Raw genomic sequence first — 16123 nt, 5'->3', positions numbered from 1 at the left:
TTGATCCAAATGATGCCCAATTACAAAGATCTCAAGCCAATGGAGGTGATTGGAAGAATTGTTGCTCATGAGATGCCACTTAAGGATAAAGAGGAACTTCACAACAAATCAAGTGGTGCCTACAAAGCCTCATGTGAAGCCCCTACATCATCAAGTGAGAAACAAAACTTCAATGAAGAACTGAGCTTAATGGTGAAGAACTTCAACAAGTTCTACAAGAGTAGAAGCAAAGATAGAAGCTTCAAGTCAAGGTCCTACAATGACAAAAGATCTTCTAGTCGAGAGCGAAACTGCTACAGTTGTGGAAGACCCGGACACTATTCCAATGAGTGTACGGCTCCCTACAAGATAAGAGAAGATTCTCCAAAAAGAAGAAGCAAAGAATCACCACCAAGAGAGAGAAGGAGTAGAGATGATCGTTATGAACGAAGATACTCACGGAGAAGCAAGGATTCGGAAAGGAAGGAAAAATCATCAAGGAGCTACACAAAACGAAGACATCAAGCTCATGTTGGTGAATGGGTATCCGGCTCCGACTCCGGCAGCCACTCCGAGAGAAGTTATCACTCTGACTCCGAAGATACTCAAGATGAAGGTGTTGCCGGTCTAGCACTTGTGTCAACCAACTCCTACGACATATTTGACTCACCAAATGAAGGAATTGGAAGATGCTTCATGGCCAAAGGTCCTAAGGTAACACACCCCGAGTATGTTGATTTCAATAGTGATGAAGATGACTTGTTAGGTGATGATTTGCTTGTTGACAACTCTAGTGATGAATACTATGATGAAACGTCAATTAATCATGCTAATCAAGATAAAACGAATGACAATGATAAGGAGAAGATTGAGGCTCTAACTAAAGAACTAAACACTCTTAAGTTAGCTCATGAAACTATCTTCGAAGATCATCGAGAACTTTTAAGAGCTCATGAGAAATTACGCTTTGAAAAGCTCAATCTTGAGCAAGAGCATGAGTTCTTAAAAGCAATCAATGATGATCTCCGCAAGAAAAGTTCTTCTTACATTGCCAAGCGTTTACTCTTATCCACTTACATGCCTCAAGTCAAGTCTAGTAACAAGAACAAGAAAGATTCTTCCTCTAGCAGTAACAATGATCATGCTAAATCCAATATTGTTGCTTATAGTAGTTCTCTCGATTCCACTAATGATTCTCTTAGCCAAGTTACACTTGAGCAAGAAAATAGCTTATTGAAGGGAATTATAGAGAAAGGAGTGTACAAAAGCCTTGGCGGGAGTAAGCAATTCGAGGAAATTGTGCGCAAGCAAGGAATGCACCAGAAGAATCAAGGTGTTGGTTTTGAACGAAAGTTCAATGCCAATGGAGTTGAGTGGGAAGAAGATCAATACCCCAAGACAAAGTTTGTTCCTCAACAAGAGAAGTATGATACTTCTTTCAAGGGACACAAGCTCAAGATGATCTTCCACCACAAGACTACAAGCAAAAAGGCAAGGACAAGCTTCAAGAGGAAGTTGATGCATTTGAAGAAGCTCCTAAGACCTTAGTCAAGTGGATTCCCAAGACTACTTCAAGTTCCACTTCATCAAGTACGACTACAACTCCAAGGATTCCCATCAAGATGGTGTGGATCCAAAAGAAGAAGAACTAGAGAGTTCTTGAGGGTGACTCCGCCAACACACCTCACTCTTATCATTTTGGCAAGAACAAGTGCAATCAACTTCCACGTCTTGCACTAGTTCAAGGAGTCACAAACCCTCTTGTTGGTAAGACAAGGGACAAGGTAACCTAAAAGTTTTCATGGACATCATCTTGTGTGTGCATTACTCTATGTCTATGGATATCCTTGTTTGTTCCTTGTGGGACTAACCCATGTAGGTATTGAAAGTGCAATTCACTCAAATGGATAGCTCCAAGTGATCTACATCAACATTGAGCATCCACATCTTCAACATCTACATGAAGTCATCATCGACAAAACCCGAGGTTAGTTTATCCCTCTAAGGGGGGATATCACATCTAGGGGGAGCTTTACTCTAAGACTTGAGCTAAAGCAACTCTAAAGATGTGAACACAACAATGCTTTATGTAAAAGTGGTAACCCCACTTGAGCTTAAACGATGAGTATGACCTATGATCAAGTGTTCTCACTTGACTCCTAAGTCAATATACTCATATATATATGACCTTGTCATCGCAAATTGCTTGATAGATGCTAGAATTGGTTGTGCATGCCTTGTCACATATTTCATTTGCCATCTTATTGTGTGAGCATGCTAGTTGCATATTTTACTCATTCGAGGACATCCACTTGTTGTTTTGATTGTTTGGTTTTATTTCCTTTTGCCAAGTGGATGGACAAGAATGCCTAAGAACCTCCTCTAGCTATCTATGCTTTTCTCGTATCAAACTCTATTCATGCTACATCACAAAATTTGATCAAGTCAGATTCGAACCACTCTGTGTGAGGAGCGCTCGGAGTCCCCGATTCGTCATAGACTTAAACTTCCAAAACCTCTTTATGATTCTCGGTCTGACCGATACCCTACTTTCGGTCCTACCGAGATCATTAAGTTGATCTAGGTTTTCGATCTCGGTGCAACCGATTTGAACCTTTCGGTCACACCGAGTTGCAATAACTGTCTACAGTTTTGCATCTCGGTGCCACCGAGTTGTTCCACTCGGTCACACCGACAGGGTCGGGCTATATATAGTCACGGGAAAAATTTGGAAATTTCTCTGAACCCCTTCGCCTGCGCGATAACCTGCTCTGCCAACGTGGTCTCCGGATCGTCTTCTCGCCGCCAGCCGCCTCCAGTCGCTGGTCTCCGTCGCCGTCAACGGGAATTCTACCCCGCCGTTGCCGCCGTAGCGAGTCTCCGCCGAACTAGGGTATGGACTCGATCTTTGTGCTATTCCCCAATCCGATTCCTAGCACATTGTGATCATATTGATTCTAGCCACGTTTGATAAACTTCTATCCAGTCAATGAACTCGTAGATTAGGTTTGATTCGAAAATTCTAGGTTTAGGTTTCCGCCGAAACCATCTCGGACCCACCGAGTTGAAAAACTCGGTCCCACCGATTTGGCTTATGCCATTGCACAAGTGAGACTCGGTCTGACCGAGAATTACTTATCGGTGTGACCGATTTTGGAACTTTGTGAAACCCTAGCAGTCTCGGTGCCACCGAACTGTGACTCGGTCCAACCGAGTTCACTAGTTTAGGTTCCAAAACTGCTTCGGTATCACCGAGTTTGAAAATCGGTAGATCCGAGATGATTTCAGTGGGAAACTAAAACTAAGTTTTTGAGTCATTCTTTTGCAAAAATCTCTGCATTTTGTGATGCTCATCTATTCTACCTCATCTATAAACTGTTCACAGGGTCAGCAGTCAGCTTGTTCATCATGTCAGACTAGAGTGATAGCCAGAACATGTCAGAAGAGCAACTGCAGATGAGTGAGGGCACTAGTCCCTCAAGTTCTTCAGATGATGGCAGCAGAAGTACTCCTAGCAATCTGCCAAAAGCTGCCACCAGAAAGAGGAAGAAGAGAACCTCAGAATCAGAGGATGAGGATTATGTGGCAGAAGAGGAAGCAACTTCAAAGAGAGTAGTGCTTGAGAAGGAACATGGCTCAGCTCAAGGCACAAAGCCAGGGATGAAAATCAAAAGGCCAGCAGGCAGGCAGCCTATGTCAAAGGCCAGAGCTTCAACTGAGAAACCCACTCCCATAGAGCCAGTTGCTGCTGAAGGCAAGAAAAGGAAGGAAAGGGTCAAGAAGACCGTAGCCAAAGTGCTTGGAAAGGCTTCCATCATGGAAGATGAGGATGAAGAAGAAGAGGTTGCTGCACCAGCACCTAAGGCACCCAAGCTGATGGGTGATGCCATAAGATCAGGGTCAACTGCTTCTAAGGCCAAGCCAGCTCCAAAGCCAAAGCCAAAGAGGAATACAAGGAGCATACCTGCAGCTGAAAAGAACAAGGCCCAGTGCCTGACATTGCTGAAGAAGAAGAAGGTCAAGTGCTCAGAAAGCTCAAGCCCAAGATCCCAGACCATAGTGATGCTCATCCTGTGGCTGAGGACATGAAGCTCAGGAGAGATTCAGGGCTCAGGAAGTGGAGAGAAGCAGATCCGTATGCTTCAAGGAGAAGAACTGTTGTTGACTACAGGTTCCACACTAAGGAACAGCAGGACTTCTATGAGACAGTGCTGCTTGATAAGAAGCCCATAGTTTGTGATATGAGATGGGTCGACTGGGAATACATCAAGGACAATGAAGAACACTACCCTGGAGTGTATGACAGCTTCAATGCTTGTGGAGTAGCAGACTTTGTTGGGCAGAAGCTCACAAAGTGGAACGAGGAACTCATTATGCAATTCTACTCCACAGCACATTTCTACCCAGATGGAAAGATCACTTGGATGTCTGAAGGTACGAGGTACCAATCTACTGTTGCTGAGTGGGCACAGCTCATCAATGCCCCAGAGGAGCATGAGGATGACTTGGATATCTATGCCAAGAAGAAGATGGACCACAACTCTATGTCCAATATGTACAAGGAAATTCCAAATGAAGCACTTGATACTTTAAAGTTTGCCTCAGTGCACTATCTTCTGTCAGGGCTGCCAACTATCAATTGGATCTTGAGACACACTCTGTTGCCCAAGTCAGGTGATCACAAGATGATCAGAGGCCACGCAATCAATTTGCTTCATGTATTTGATGTGCCTCAGAAATTCAAGGTCATGAGCCTCATAGTAGAAACTATCAAGAGGACTGCAGCAGATCAGAAGAGGAGCTGTGGATATGCCCCTCAAAATCAGGAGCTCATTAACTCCAAGATGGGCACAGGCATATACTTATTGGATAAGGAACATCTGCCCATCCGTCCAGATTTTGAAGATAATCAAGTTGTCATGACTGAGAATGAACCATCATCTGCACAAGCACAAGCCAAGAAGGAGAAGGCGAGGAAGGAGAAAGCTGCCAAGATGCCAACTCAAGAGGAGGCATCTGAGTATTTCTTGAAAACCAAACAAGAGCAGCTTGGTTACTTGATTGCATCCACACTGAGGATTGAGCAAGGACTGGCCACCCTCACTCAGAATCAGCAAAGCTTAGAGAGGATCATGGAACAAAAGTTCTATGACTTGGATGTTAAGGTGACAGAGATTCAGACTGCAGTGGAGTAGCTTCAGGATGACATGCAGGAGAGGAGAGGCAAGACTACAACTGATGCATTTGCCAGAGTGCCAAGAGCTCAGAGATCACATGCAGTGCCAGTTGCTGACACCAGAGCCACCACTTCTGCACGAGCTCCAGCATCTACTTCAGCCTCAACTCCAACCACGTCTACAGAAGGCTTCGTCCTTGGATTTCTCCGGACTCCACCACCACCTGAAGATCAAGCCTGAGTGTTGACTTAGCACTATGCATTTTCTAGGAACTTTTTGGTAACTTGTTGCCAAAGGGGGAGAAAATGTATAGATCATAGGCTTCGAGAGAGAGTGTTGCTTTTATTCTCTCTTATTTTATTTGGTGGTTTTTCGAACTTTGTTTGATTTTGTGTGAGATACTATGTCATTGCTCGTGAGACATTGATGATCATGTGTTTGATCATAAGCTACACTTAATGTTTGCTTAATATTATCATCTTATCTATCTTATCTGATCATTCACTATTCTTGGTGATGAGTGCATGTATTTCATTCTTATCATTTTAAGCGCTCCACCAAGATGTATGTGACATGGAAGAGTAACCCATGACTCTAACTCCTTGTGCATTTGCAGTCCAAAGAAAATTTTAAATATGTACAAATTTAGGGGGAGCTCTTACTTGTCACATACTTCTCAAAGCGACGATATATTTCATGCTTATTATCATTTGTCGAAGCTTTGATCTATATGTTGTCATCAATTACCAAAAAGGGGGAGATTGAAAGTGCAACTATCCTTAGGTGGTTTTGGTAATTCATAACAACATATAGCTCATTGAGCTAATGCTATTCCAAGATGACTATTTTAGGAAAGCTCAATGATTGGCATGGCATGGATGTGAAAGTGGAACCCTCAAAATGCTAAGAACAAAGGATTGGCTCAAGCTCAAAGGCTCAAGACTCTTCATTTTATATTTTAGTGATCCAAGATCACATTGAGTCTTTAGGAAAAGCCAATACTATCAAGGAGGGATGAGGTGTTGCTTAATGAGCCTCTTGCTTCATGTGCTTAGTGATATGCTCCAAAACCCTCAACTACTTTCCCATATCCACATATGACCTAAACCCTAAGCCAAACTCGGTCCTACCGATTCTTTCTATCCGGCGCCACCGAGTTTCACTTGTCATAAGCCACTGCCAAACCCTAGCAATTCGGTTCTACCGATAGGGATCTCGGTCTCACCGAGATGGGATTGCAAACTCTCTGTTTCCCTTTCGTAACTTTTCGGTCTCACCGACAGAGCGAATCGGTCCCACCGAGATTGCAATGTAAATTCAGTGTTTCCTTTTTGTAACTTTTCGGTCTCACCGAAAGAGCAAATCGGTCCCACTGAGTTTGCCTGACCAACTCTCTGGTTAGCTAATTACCAAAATCGGTCTCACCGAGTTTGTGTAATCGGTCTCACCGAGATTACGTTATGCCCAAACCCTAACCATATCGGTCCTACCGAGTTGCATGTCGGTCCCACCGAAAATATCTAACGGTCACTAGGTTTACCTTTTCGGTTCGACCGAGTTTGTTGATTCGGTCCCACCGAGATTGGAGTACTGTGTGTAACGGTTGGATTTTGTGTGGAGGCTATAAATACTCCTCCACCTCCTCTTCATTCGGAGAGAGAGCCATCAGAACACATACACAATTCCAACTCATATGTTCTGAGAGAGAACCACCTACTCATGTGTTGACACCAAGATATTCCATTCCTACCATATGAATCTTGATCTCTAGCCTTCCCCAAGTTGCTTTCCATTCAAACCTTCTTTCCACCAGATCCAAATCCTATGAGAGAGAGTTGAGTGTTGGGGAGACTATCATTTGAAGCACAAGAGCAAGGAGTTCATTACCTACACACCATTTGTTACTTCTTGGAGAGTGGTGTCTCCTAGATTGGCTAGGTGTCACTTGGGAGCCTCCGACAAGATTGTGGAGTTGAACCAAGGAGTTTGTAAGGGCAAGGAGATCGCCTACTTCATGAAGATCTACCGCTAGTGAGGCAAGTCCTTCGTGGGCGATGGCCATGGTGGGATAGACAAGGTTGCTTCTTCGTGGACCCTTCGTGGGTGGTTGCTTCTTCGTGGACCCTTCGTGGGTGGAGCCCTCTGTGGACTCGCACAACCATTACCCTTTGTGGGTGGAGCCCTCCGTGGACTCACGCAACCGTTACCCTTCGTGGGTTGAAGTCTCCATCAACGTGGATGTAGGATAGCACCACCTATCCGAACCACAGGAAAAACATCTGTGTCTCCAATTGCGTTTGAATTCTCCAAACCCTTCCCTTTACATTCTTGCAAGTTGCATGCTTTACTTTCCGCTGCCAATATACTCTTTGCATGCTTGCTTGAATTGTGTGATGATTGCTTGACTTGTCCTACAATAGCTAAAATCTGCCAAGAACTAAAATTGGGAAAAGGTTAAGTTTTTATTTGGTCAAGTAGTCTAATCACCTCCCCTCTAGACATACTTTCGATCCTACACGCGCGCCGATCATCTTTCTTCAGGATCCTTTGCATAAGAAGGCTAGGCACGACGTCTGTGCTCGGGTCCGTCCCTATAGCATCGATAAATCCAACGATTGAGCTCTGTCTGGCGGGCCGGCCCTGTCACGTGACCTCCTAGGGTCGTTGGTGTTTGTCCTTATCGTGGGATAGCCTCAGGAGATTCGTTTCGGCGCAGGTTGTCTAACCATCTCGCAGGACCACCGCAGTCAACAAGAACCAAGACCAGGCACAACCCTCCTTGAGGTAGGGCCTCGTGAGTCCCGCGTTGGCTCACGAGTGCCGAAACACACCTTGTCTATCCCTGTCGTGCAAGCCACGTGTCAGGGCGGGGCTGTACATGCCCCGAGGGCTCCACCCAGAGGGAGCCCTCACCCACACACCAGTGGAAGCACCATGCTCCGTGCTGGCAGTCGACACTGTCGAGGAGTGGCTATGCCCATGCAAGTGTGGAAGCACTATGCTCCACGCTGGTGATAAACAACTGAGGGCAGCCTCGCGGCCGTATCTACCTCAGGGAGCCTCCGAGCAAAGTTTCTGGCCTCATCGCAACACCACCCCTCGGGAGAGTCGCGCGAGGGGGCTGGGCATGGGGGCGACGCTCGGGTCACGCCCAAGCGTACTCCACCCTGCCAGGTCCCTCAGACCTGGTCGTCGCGCGCCCTCCCAAGCGGAGCCAAGGTATGAAGGTCGTTTGAACATCAAGGGGGACTCCTGAGCATCGCGACTCAGGAGCCTAACTGGCCATGTAGCCCCTCACTCCTTGGTCTGTCTGGTGATCCGGATGGTCCAATGGCGGTTGAGGTATGCGCGGGGTTGGGCCCTGCCGACGTAGAACATTAGGCCTACTGCCGCATCTCCTTTCTATAGGTCGTTTGCGCATCAAGGGGGACTCCTGAGCATCGCGACTCAGGAGCCTAAGTGGCCACGTAGCCCCTAACCCCTTGGTCTGTCCTGGTGATCCAGACGGTCCAATGGCGGCTGAGGTATGCGCGGGGTTGGGCCCTGCCGACGTAGAGCGCTAGACTTTCTCCCGCATCTCCTTTTCTATAAGATGTTTGCGCGGCAAGGGGGACTCCTGAGCATCGCGACTCAGGAGCCTAACTGGCCGCGTAGCCCCTCACCCCTTGGTCTCGCCCTGGTGATCCGGACGACCCGATGACGGTAGAGGTATGCACGGGGTCGGGCCCTGCCGACGTAGAACGTAAAGCAAACGGGAAGGAAATCGCAAAATCTCAAGCAAATATTACTAGACATATTGTTCTTCCGATACCAAACGCAAGTTTAAACGCCTCCACGAGGCACGGCACTTGTCGCATGAGCTAAGTAGGAAAGGAGCCGCCAGCAGATCATCTCGTCATTCCCGGACGCCGTCGTCGCCCACAAGGGATTCTTCTCCCATAGCGGCGTTGCCCTCACCTACACCACCCGCCGGAGTTGCAGGATCAGCAGCACCAGCCGGGGGTGGACGCGCTTGGTGTCCATCAGGACCCACTTGCTCCTGGAGCCCTCGGCCTTCTTCCCGGCCTTCGACATGGCATTGGTCTTGTTGGCCGCAATGAAGCCAACGCACCCTGAGAAGGGTCCCTCCTTAAGCCAAAGAAAGAAGAAGTGGCGCAACAGTGCCACGGACGGCATCACTCCGACGTATGCTCCACAGTAGAAGGCAAAAATCGACAGGAGAAGGACGGAGTTGGGACGAAGATGGAGGGCATGGATCTTATGGTGACTGAGGACAGAGTAGAAGAAGTCGGAGAAGGAGGGAAGCAACCCGGCAACAATGCTACTCATGAAGAAGGGGTAGAAGGTGCTGCCAGAGTCCTCAGGCTCCGCGGAGCCGACCCGGAGCACAGTCTTCCTCTTCTTGTCGCCCTCCGCCGTCATCAAGCGCACGATGGCTAGGTTCTTCTCCGAAATGCTCGCCGCGTCGAGCGCGGGCTCATACCAGGATGACGAAAGGGTAGCCCGGGCTTTCTTGGGCACCATCGACGGCAAGCTCGAAGGAGGGTCTGGGTGGATCTGGAGTCTCTGGAAGCGAAGGGAAAGAAAGGGGATCTGGAGCAAGACGAAGGAAAGCAATGAAGGCAAATGCAGCCCGCGCCAGCCTTTTGTCAGTCGGGTAGTTGCCGAGGCAGTGTGGGGAAGCGGAGACACCCATGACCAATCAACTGCCAAGCATCAACCGAGGCCGCAGGCTGTTAGGGCCCGCGGAGCTCCGCACTTGCCCCTTGGCTTCGCCTCGAAGCCAAGCCCGAGCGCGCCTTGGGCCCGGGGGCTACTGTCGGCGTCCTGGGAATGGGGGACCCCAGACTTGCCTGCCTGCAGCCCACGGCGTGGCTCCACCAGCGGCCCTGTACGACCCATCTTCACCAGCAAACACTCAAGACCCTCGCGAGGGACCAAGCCTCGCGAGGCGGACGACACAAGACCTCCTCGGGGGCGGCCTCACCAGGCTGGCTCGCGAGGGGCGGAGAGATCAAGGCAAGGGGCACCTTGCGAGGTTCTTGTGATGCAAGCTATGATGACCAAGGCCAGGCGGGCGCCAGCGCGCAGTGTCCTCGTTTCCTCTTTGGTGCTAAAGAAGCAAGCGCAGGCACAGAGTCCCGAGGCATCAAGCAAAGGTTTCCATGTCGGTGCAACGAGACCAAGACCAGCAGGACGGCAGGACGGAGGTCACCGTGGAGCCTAGGATGACGTCACCACCAGAGCCTTTGGCAGGCGAAGACCATCTTTTATCAGGATAGCTTGTACTAGTTGTCCCCCTTCAAACTGGCCATTGTGGGATCCCTTCCCGCCTAATATTTGGGAAGAGGGCCCAGTCCTCTATAAATAGGACTAGCCACCACCGTAGGGAGGCAGATCATCCTGGACTAGATCCATTTCACCAAGGCCACCAGAAAAAATCACCAAGCAAAAGAACGCCTCTCCTCAGGAGGCTGTTCTTCCCTTATAACTGTTCATCCTCAGCCCGAGAGGCAATCCATCACACCACACTGGAGTAGGGTATTACACCACATCGGTGGCCCGAACTAGTATAAATCTTGTGTCCCTTTGTTTTGCGGGTCTGACGCGCTAAGCCTTGAGATTGCGGTGCGGGCGAGGGCTAGAGGGGGAGAGATCTTCGTGCGCACCCCAGTGTTCAAACCTCAAGGGTTTTTGCCAAAACCCGAAATCTGACAGTCCCGGATATTGCATTATATGCATCGGCTCCGAATCATGTCTTTGGTTTATAGTTGGGTTGCCCGGCTCCCGTGCTTACCACGTTACGTTTCGCTCGTTCGGCTAAGGTAGTAAAGGGAGCACTACTACGATTGTATTTATGGTTCGTCCGGTCAAGTACCTCAGTAGAGAAAGCCGAAAACTGACTGCCATGATAAGCGAGAGCTAGTCGGCGATTCAGTGACTTAGTATTATACTACAAATCGTTAGTGATTCACCCCGTGTTATACGAGGGGATGGTCTTCATCCAGCCGCGTAGAAAAGGCACCATAGCCCGGATAGCCGCACATGCACAAGGGGCTAGTACTTAGCTCCACAGTCAAACTATAAGTGCAATTAGTTCCACCCCTAGTTGGTTTTGGAGTATTGACGACAAACTTGGTTGAGGGACTAATGTGTTTGTGAGAATTGCAGGATAACACAGGTAGTAGTCCCTTAGTGATTCGGTGTACCTACTAGAGATGACCCCTAAAAATGTGTGAAGACATTGAAGACAATGGTGTTCTTTGAAGATCTTCACAGTGAAGATTATGACATGAGAAGACATTCACATGAAGACTATGGAGTGCGAAGACATAGTTGTTTTGCAGTTTCCTTTTCTTCTTTGTTGAGCCATAGGAACCACTGCACTGTTAAGTGGGGTCCAAGTGAACAAAGTTAGAGTGACTGATGTGATGCTCAACCAGATCCTATGTCTTTGAGCGAAGGCAATTAGAGAAAATCTTATCCAGAGCTGGATGAGTCAGCTTTGCTTGTACCCCAAGTCAAGTTGTTGCATGTGTTTGAAATCTGACCATTGGACACATGTCAGTTCATTAGTGACCCAGGGTCATTTTGGACATATCAGGTCGGGTTGCCTCTTGGCTATAAATAGCCCACCCCCTACACCATAAATTGGTGGCTGCTCAGAGTTAGTGCACGACTTTTGTCGTTTGAGAGGAACCCACCTCGGAAGCATTTGAGAGAGAGATCCTTGCGAGGACAAAGCCCAAAACACCCAGAGCCAAAGAGTGTTAGGCATCACTGAAGTCTTCCTGTCCACGTGATCTGAAGACTTGTTACACTTGAGGACTGTGAATCCTCCAGCTGGTTAGGCGTCGCGTTCTGAGAATCCAAGAGTCATTGTGGATCGCCAGTGAACGAAGTATGTGACGGTTTGGAAGTATACCTTGAAGACTTACTAGAGTAATTGGGTGAGGACTATGTGTCCTTAGCTCAAGGGGAATAAGCTGAAGACGCGGTCTTCTGAGTTAAATCTCAGCCTCCCTAACCAGACGTACAGTTATCACAACAACTGGAACTGGTCTACCAAATCCTTGTCTTCACCAAGCTATTGGTTCTATCCTTCACTGCCCTTTACTTTACAGTTTGTCTTCGTGAAGTCATTTCTTGCCTCTATGATCTGATTGACTTCACTGAGTGACGACTGTTTACTATTTTGCTTCATAGTGTCTTCCATCCTGATCCATACTACCTAGGTGATGATAGTCTTCATGCTTTCACTTCATTGCTTACTTGAATATGGCTTGCCTAGTGTAGTCTACCTTTCGCTGCATATCAATAGGATCATTTCTACTGTTTGTCTACAAAGCCCCCGTGTTTTGAAGACGTTCATAAAAATCGCCTATTCACCCCCCTCTAGTCGATAACTAGCACTTTCAAAAACTCCTATGGCTAAGTGAAAGTAATAAAGCCGCATAGTTGACTGGAGATATGTAGGAGCCAATATGAGTATCTAGGTTCCGCTATTGGCTATTGACTGGAGATGTGTCTCAGTCATGTCTACATAGTTCTCGAACCCGTAGGGTCCGCATGCTTAACGTTCGATGACGATTTGCATTATGAGTTATGTGATTTGATGTACCAAAGGTTGTTTAGAGTCCCGAATGAGACCACGGACATGACGAGGAGTCTTGAAATGGTCGAGACATAAAGATCGATATATTGTAAGGCTATATTCGGACATCGGAAAGGTTCCGAGTGATTCGGGTATTTTTCAGAGTATCAAAGAGTTACGGGAATTCACCGGGGGAAATAGTGGGCCTTAATGGGCCATACGGGAAAGGAGAGAAAGGCCTTAAGAGGTGGCCGCGCGCCCCCCATGGCAAGTCTGAAATGGACTAGGGAGGGGGCGGCGCCCCCCTCTCTTTCCTTCTCCCTCTCCTACTCCTTCCCTCTCTCCCCTCTTGGAAAAGGAACGGGACTCCAACTAGGATTGGAAATCCTAATTGGACTCCCCCTATAGGCGCGTCCCTCCTAGGCTGGCCTCCTCTTCCCCCTCCTTTATATACGTGGGCAGGGGGGCACCCCAAAGGCACTCCAAGATTTGTCTTAGCCGTGTGCGGTGCCCCCCTCCACAGTTTTCCACCTCGGTCATATCGTCGTAGTGCTTATGCGAAGCCCTCCATCGGTAACTTCATCATCACCGTCACCACGCCATCGTTCGGACAAAACTCTCCCTCGGCCTCAGCTGGATCAAGAGTACGAGGGACGTCACCGAGCTGAATGTGTGCAGATCGCGGAGGTGCCATGTGTTCGGTACGTGATCGGTTGGGTCTTAAAGATGTTCGACTATATCAATCGCGTTACTAAACGCTTCCGCTTTCGGTCTACAAGGGTACATAGACACACTCTCCCCTCTCGTTGATATGCATCTCCTAGATAGATCTTGCGTGATCGTAGGTAATTTTTTTTGAAATACTGTGTTCCCCAACAGAGACGTGGGCACCTCCGCTTCCCCGTGCTGCCTCTGCAACCATTCAATTTGACGGGACTCTACTGCATGCAGAGGAAAATCATCATTACGTGCGATCGTGGAGGCTGGCGGTTGGCCTCCTTCTTGCTATAAATGAGGGGAGGGGCAGAGCCCCCTCGCTCATCTCTGCCTTGTCGCTGCCTGCTCCTTCTTCCTCCCCCTCGTCTCGCTATCTTGCCGCAACACCCATGATGCGAACAAAGAGTTTCTCGGCCGCGGAGAAGGGGAAGGCTCTCCAGGAGGGGCCCGGCTCACCGCCGCCCAAGAGGGGGCGGAGGCGCCCTCGCAAGCATGCCGCGACTCCTGCTGTCGCTCCTCGGGGGCGTGGGCGTACTCCTTCGGGGACCGGCGTCGTCCTCGGCGGTCACAGCAGTGTTTCCTCTCGCGACGGGGGTAGCTCGAGGTGGGGCAGCCCTTGTGCCGAGGGGAGGCGCGCCGTGGTCGCCCGGCCTTCGCGGTCGCGCTTCCATTCGGCGAAGGTGCTCCCGGAGTTCGTCGTGTGGTCGGAGAAGCCGGCCGGCACCTGGCTCCAGCTTCTTCGTCGGCGAGCTTCCGGCTGTGGGTCTTGATGGCCACAGGCTGTAGGCCGACAGTTGCTGCAGCAAGGCCTTGTGGGTCACGGTCGAGGTCTCCGTCATGGGCAGCGCGGCCCTGACTCACGGCTGGCAGACGTTCGCCCGTGCGCGCGGCTTGAGTGGAAGGTGCACCCTTCACTTCAACTATGATGACGTCACGACCTTCTTCATGAGGGTGTTTGGGGAAAACGGCCGCCGCGCAGGGTGCTTCCCCGAGGACAGCAGCGGCAACGACGAGCTCGGCCTTGACGACGGTCGTGATGATGCTGAGGACGGGCTTGCCCTTGGCGATGGCCGCAGTTCGTCCAGCGGCGGCGGCTCCTTCTCCAGCGAGAGCACCAGCAGTGGTGGCTATGACCAGCTGCCACGCCGCCGGGCTAACTTCGAGGATGGTGGCGGATCGTCTCGTCGCCATGCTGCAGTGAAGCGTGAGGAGGACTCAGGCTGAGCCGCGTCCGGGAGGCCCTCAGAGCCGGGCCTCGTGAGCCGTTGCGGTCATGGGGGCTGCTTTTGTTTTACCTTTCTCTTTCTCATGCATTTGAAAAAAGTGGAGGGCCCTGCTGGGGCGTGTGGCGAACCGTGATACCTATGTTACTATGCTATGTTTATTATTCTGGCGTTATGTTGTCGTGCTTATGTTCCAAATAGGTATGGTAGGATAACTTAGCTTGATACACTGGCGATAGTTTCCCTCCTCGTGAGGGTGCACGCTTAGTTTATCTGAGGGGGCCCTCTTGCTGGCGGCTCAAGGGCCATTGGTCCCTAGAGACGTCCTGAAGCTGCGGAATTGTTAGAAAATTTGGTCGGGCGTCTTGTTCTTCCCTGTGCGATCCCTTAGGTATGCGCTGGTCGTGGCACAATGCACCGCGTCGTAGTACCTGGGGCATGGACTTTAAGAGGGTGCGTAGGTCACGAGCCTATTCGAGGACGTCTTGTGAGGATAGAAAAAGCCAAGGCCCTGGGAAACAGGGCTGCGGCGAGGTATGTTCATGGCGCGGGGCGGGCCCGATGCGTACGCACATACCTGCCCAGCCCCCGCGCGCGAGACGTGCAAGGAAAGGCGGCGGCAACTGCCACCCCTCCTGGGCCAAGATCGACGGGCAAGAGAAAAGTCAAGGGGAAATCCAACTTATAAATCCAAAATGCGAGAACTACGAATTCCATTAAGAGAGATTGCAAAACAACTACAGAAAGCAAGCAAACAGCCATGTCCGGCACCTAGTCTAGTCTTCTCACCAGCACAGAGCTAAGTGTTGCCACTAGGACGTGGGAGGGAGCCCCCGAGACCGGAGGGCGGCACTTTGGACACTCCAGGGCGTGTACAACCCCACTCATTATTACGTGAGAGTGTCACGAGCAGAGACCTTCACAGGCGCTGGGCCTTGCTTCATGGGTAGAACTTCCGGAGGTGCTGGATGTTCTAGGCGTTCTGGATGGGGACCCCGTCCTGCGTCTCCACGCGCATGGCGCCAGGCCTGGAGACGCGGGCGACCCTAAACAGGCCCTCCCACAAGGGTGAGAGCTTATGCAGCCCTTCCCTGGAGAGCACCCGCCATAGGACGAGATCTCCCACCTTGAGCATCCTGGAGCGGACGCTGCGGCAGTGATACCGCTTCAGCGCCTGCTGGTACCTTGCTGCTCGGAGCAAGGCTTGACGGCGGCGTTCCTCCCCCAGCACGAGGTTCATCCCCCGCTCGGCGTCCTAGCATGCCTCGTCAAACGCCAAGACCCGCGCGGACCGAGGCCTGACCTCATGTGGGAGAACCGCTTCGGCTCCATAGATGAGGAAGAATAGAATTTCGCCAGTCGGCTTGGTCGCACTGGTGCAGACGGACCACAGCACGGACTGGAGCTCATTGAACCAGCCCCTGCCGCAGGCC

The sequence above is a fragment of the Triticum urartu genome, chromosome 5 (genome assembly GCF_003073215.2).
Source record: "Triticum urartu cultivar G1812 chromosome 5, Tu2.1, whole genome shotgun sequence".
Taxonomy (NCBI): Eukaryota; Viridiplantae; Streptophyta; class Magnoliopsida; order Poales; family Poaceae; genus Triticum; species Triticum urartu.
Note: the sequence above shows the minus strand (reverse complement) of the source record.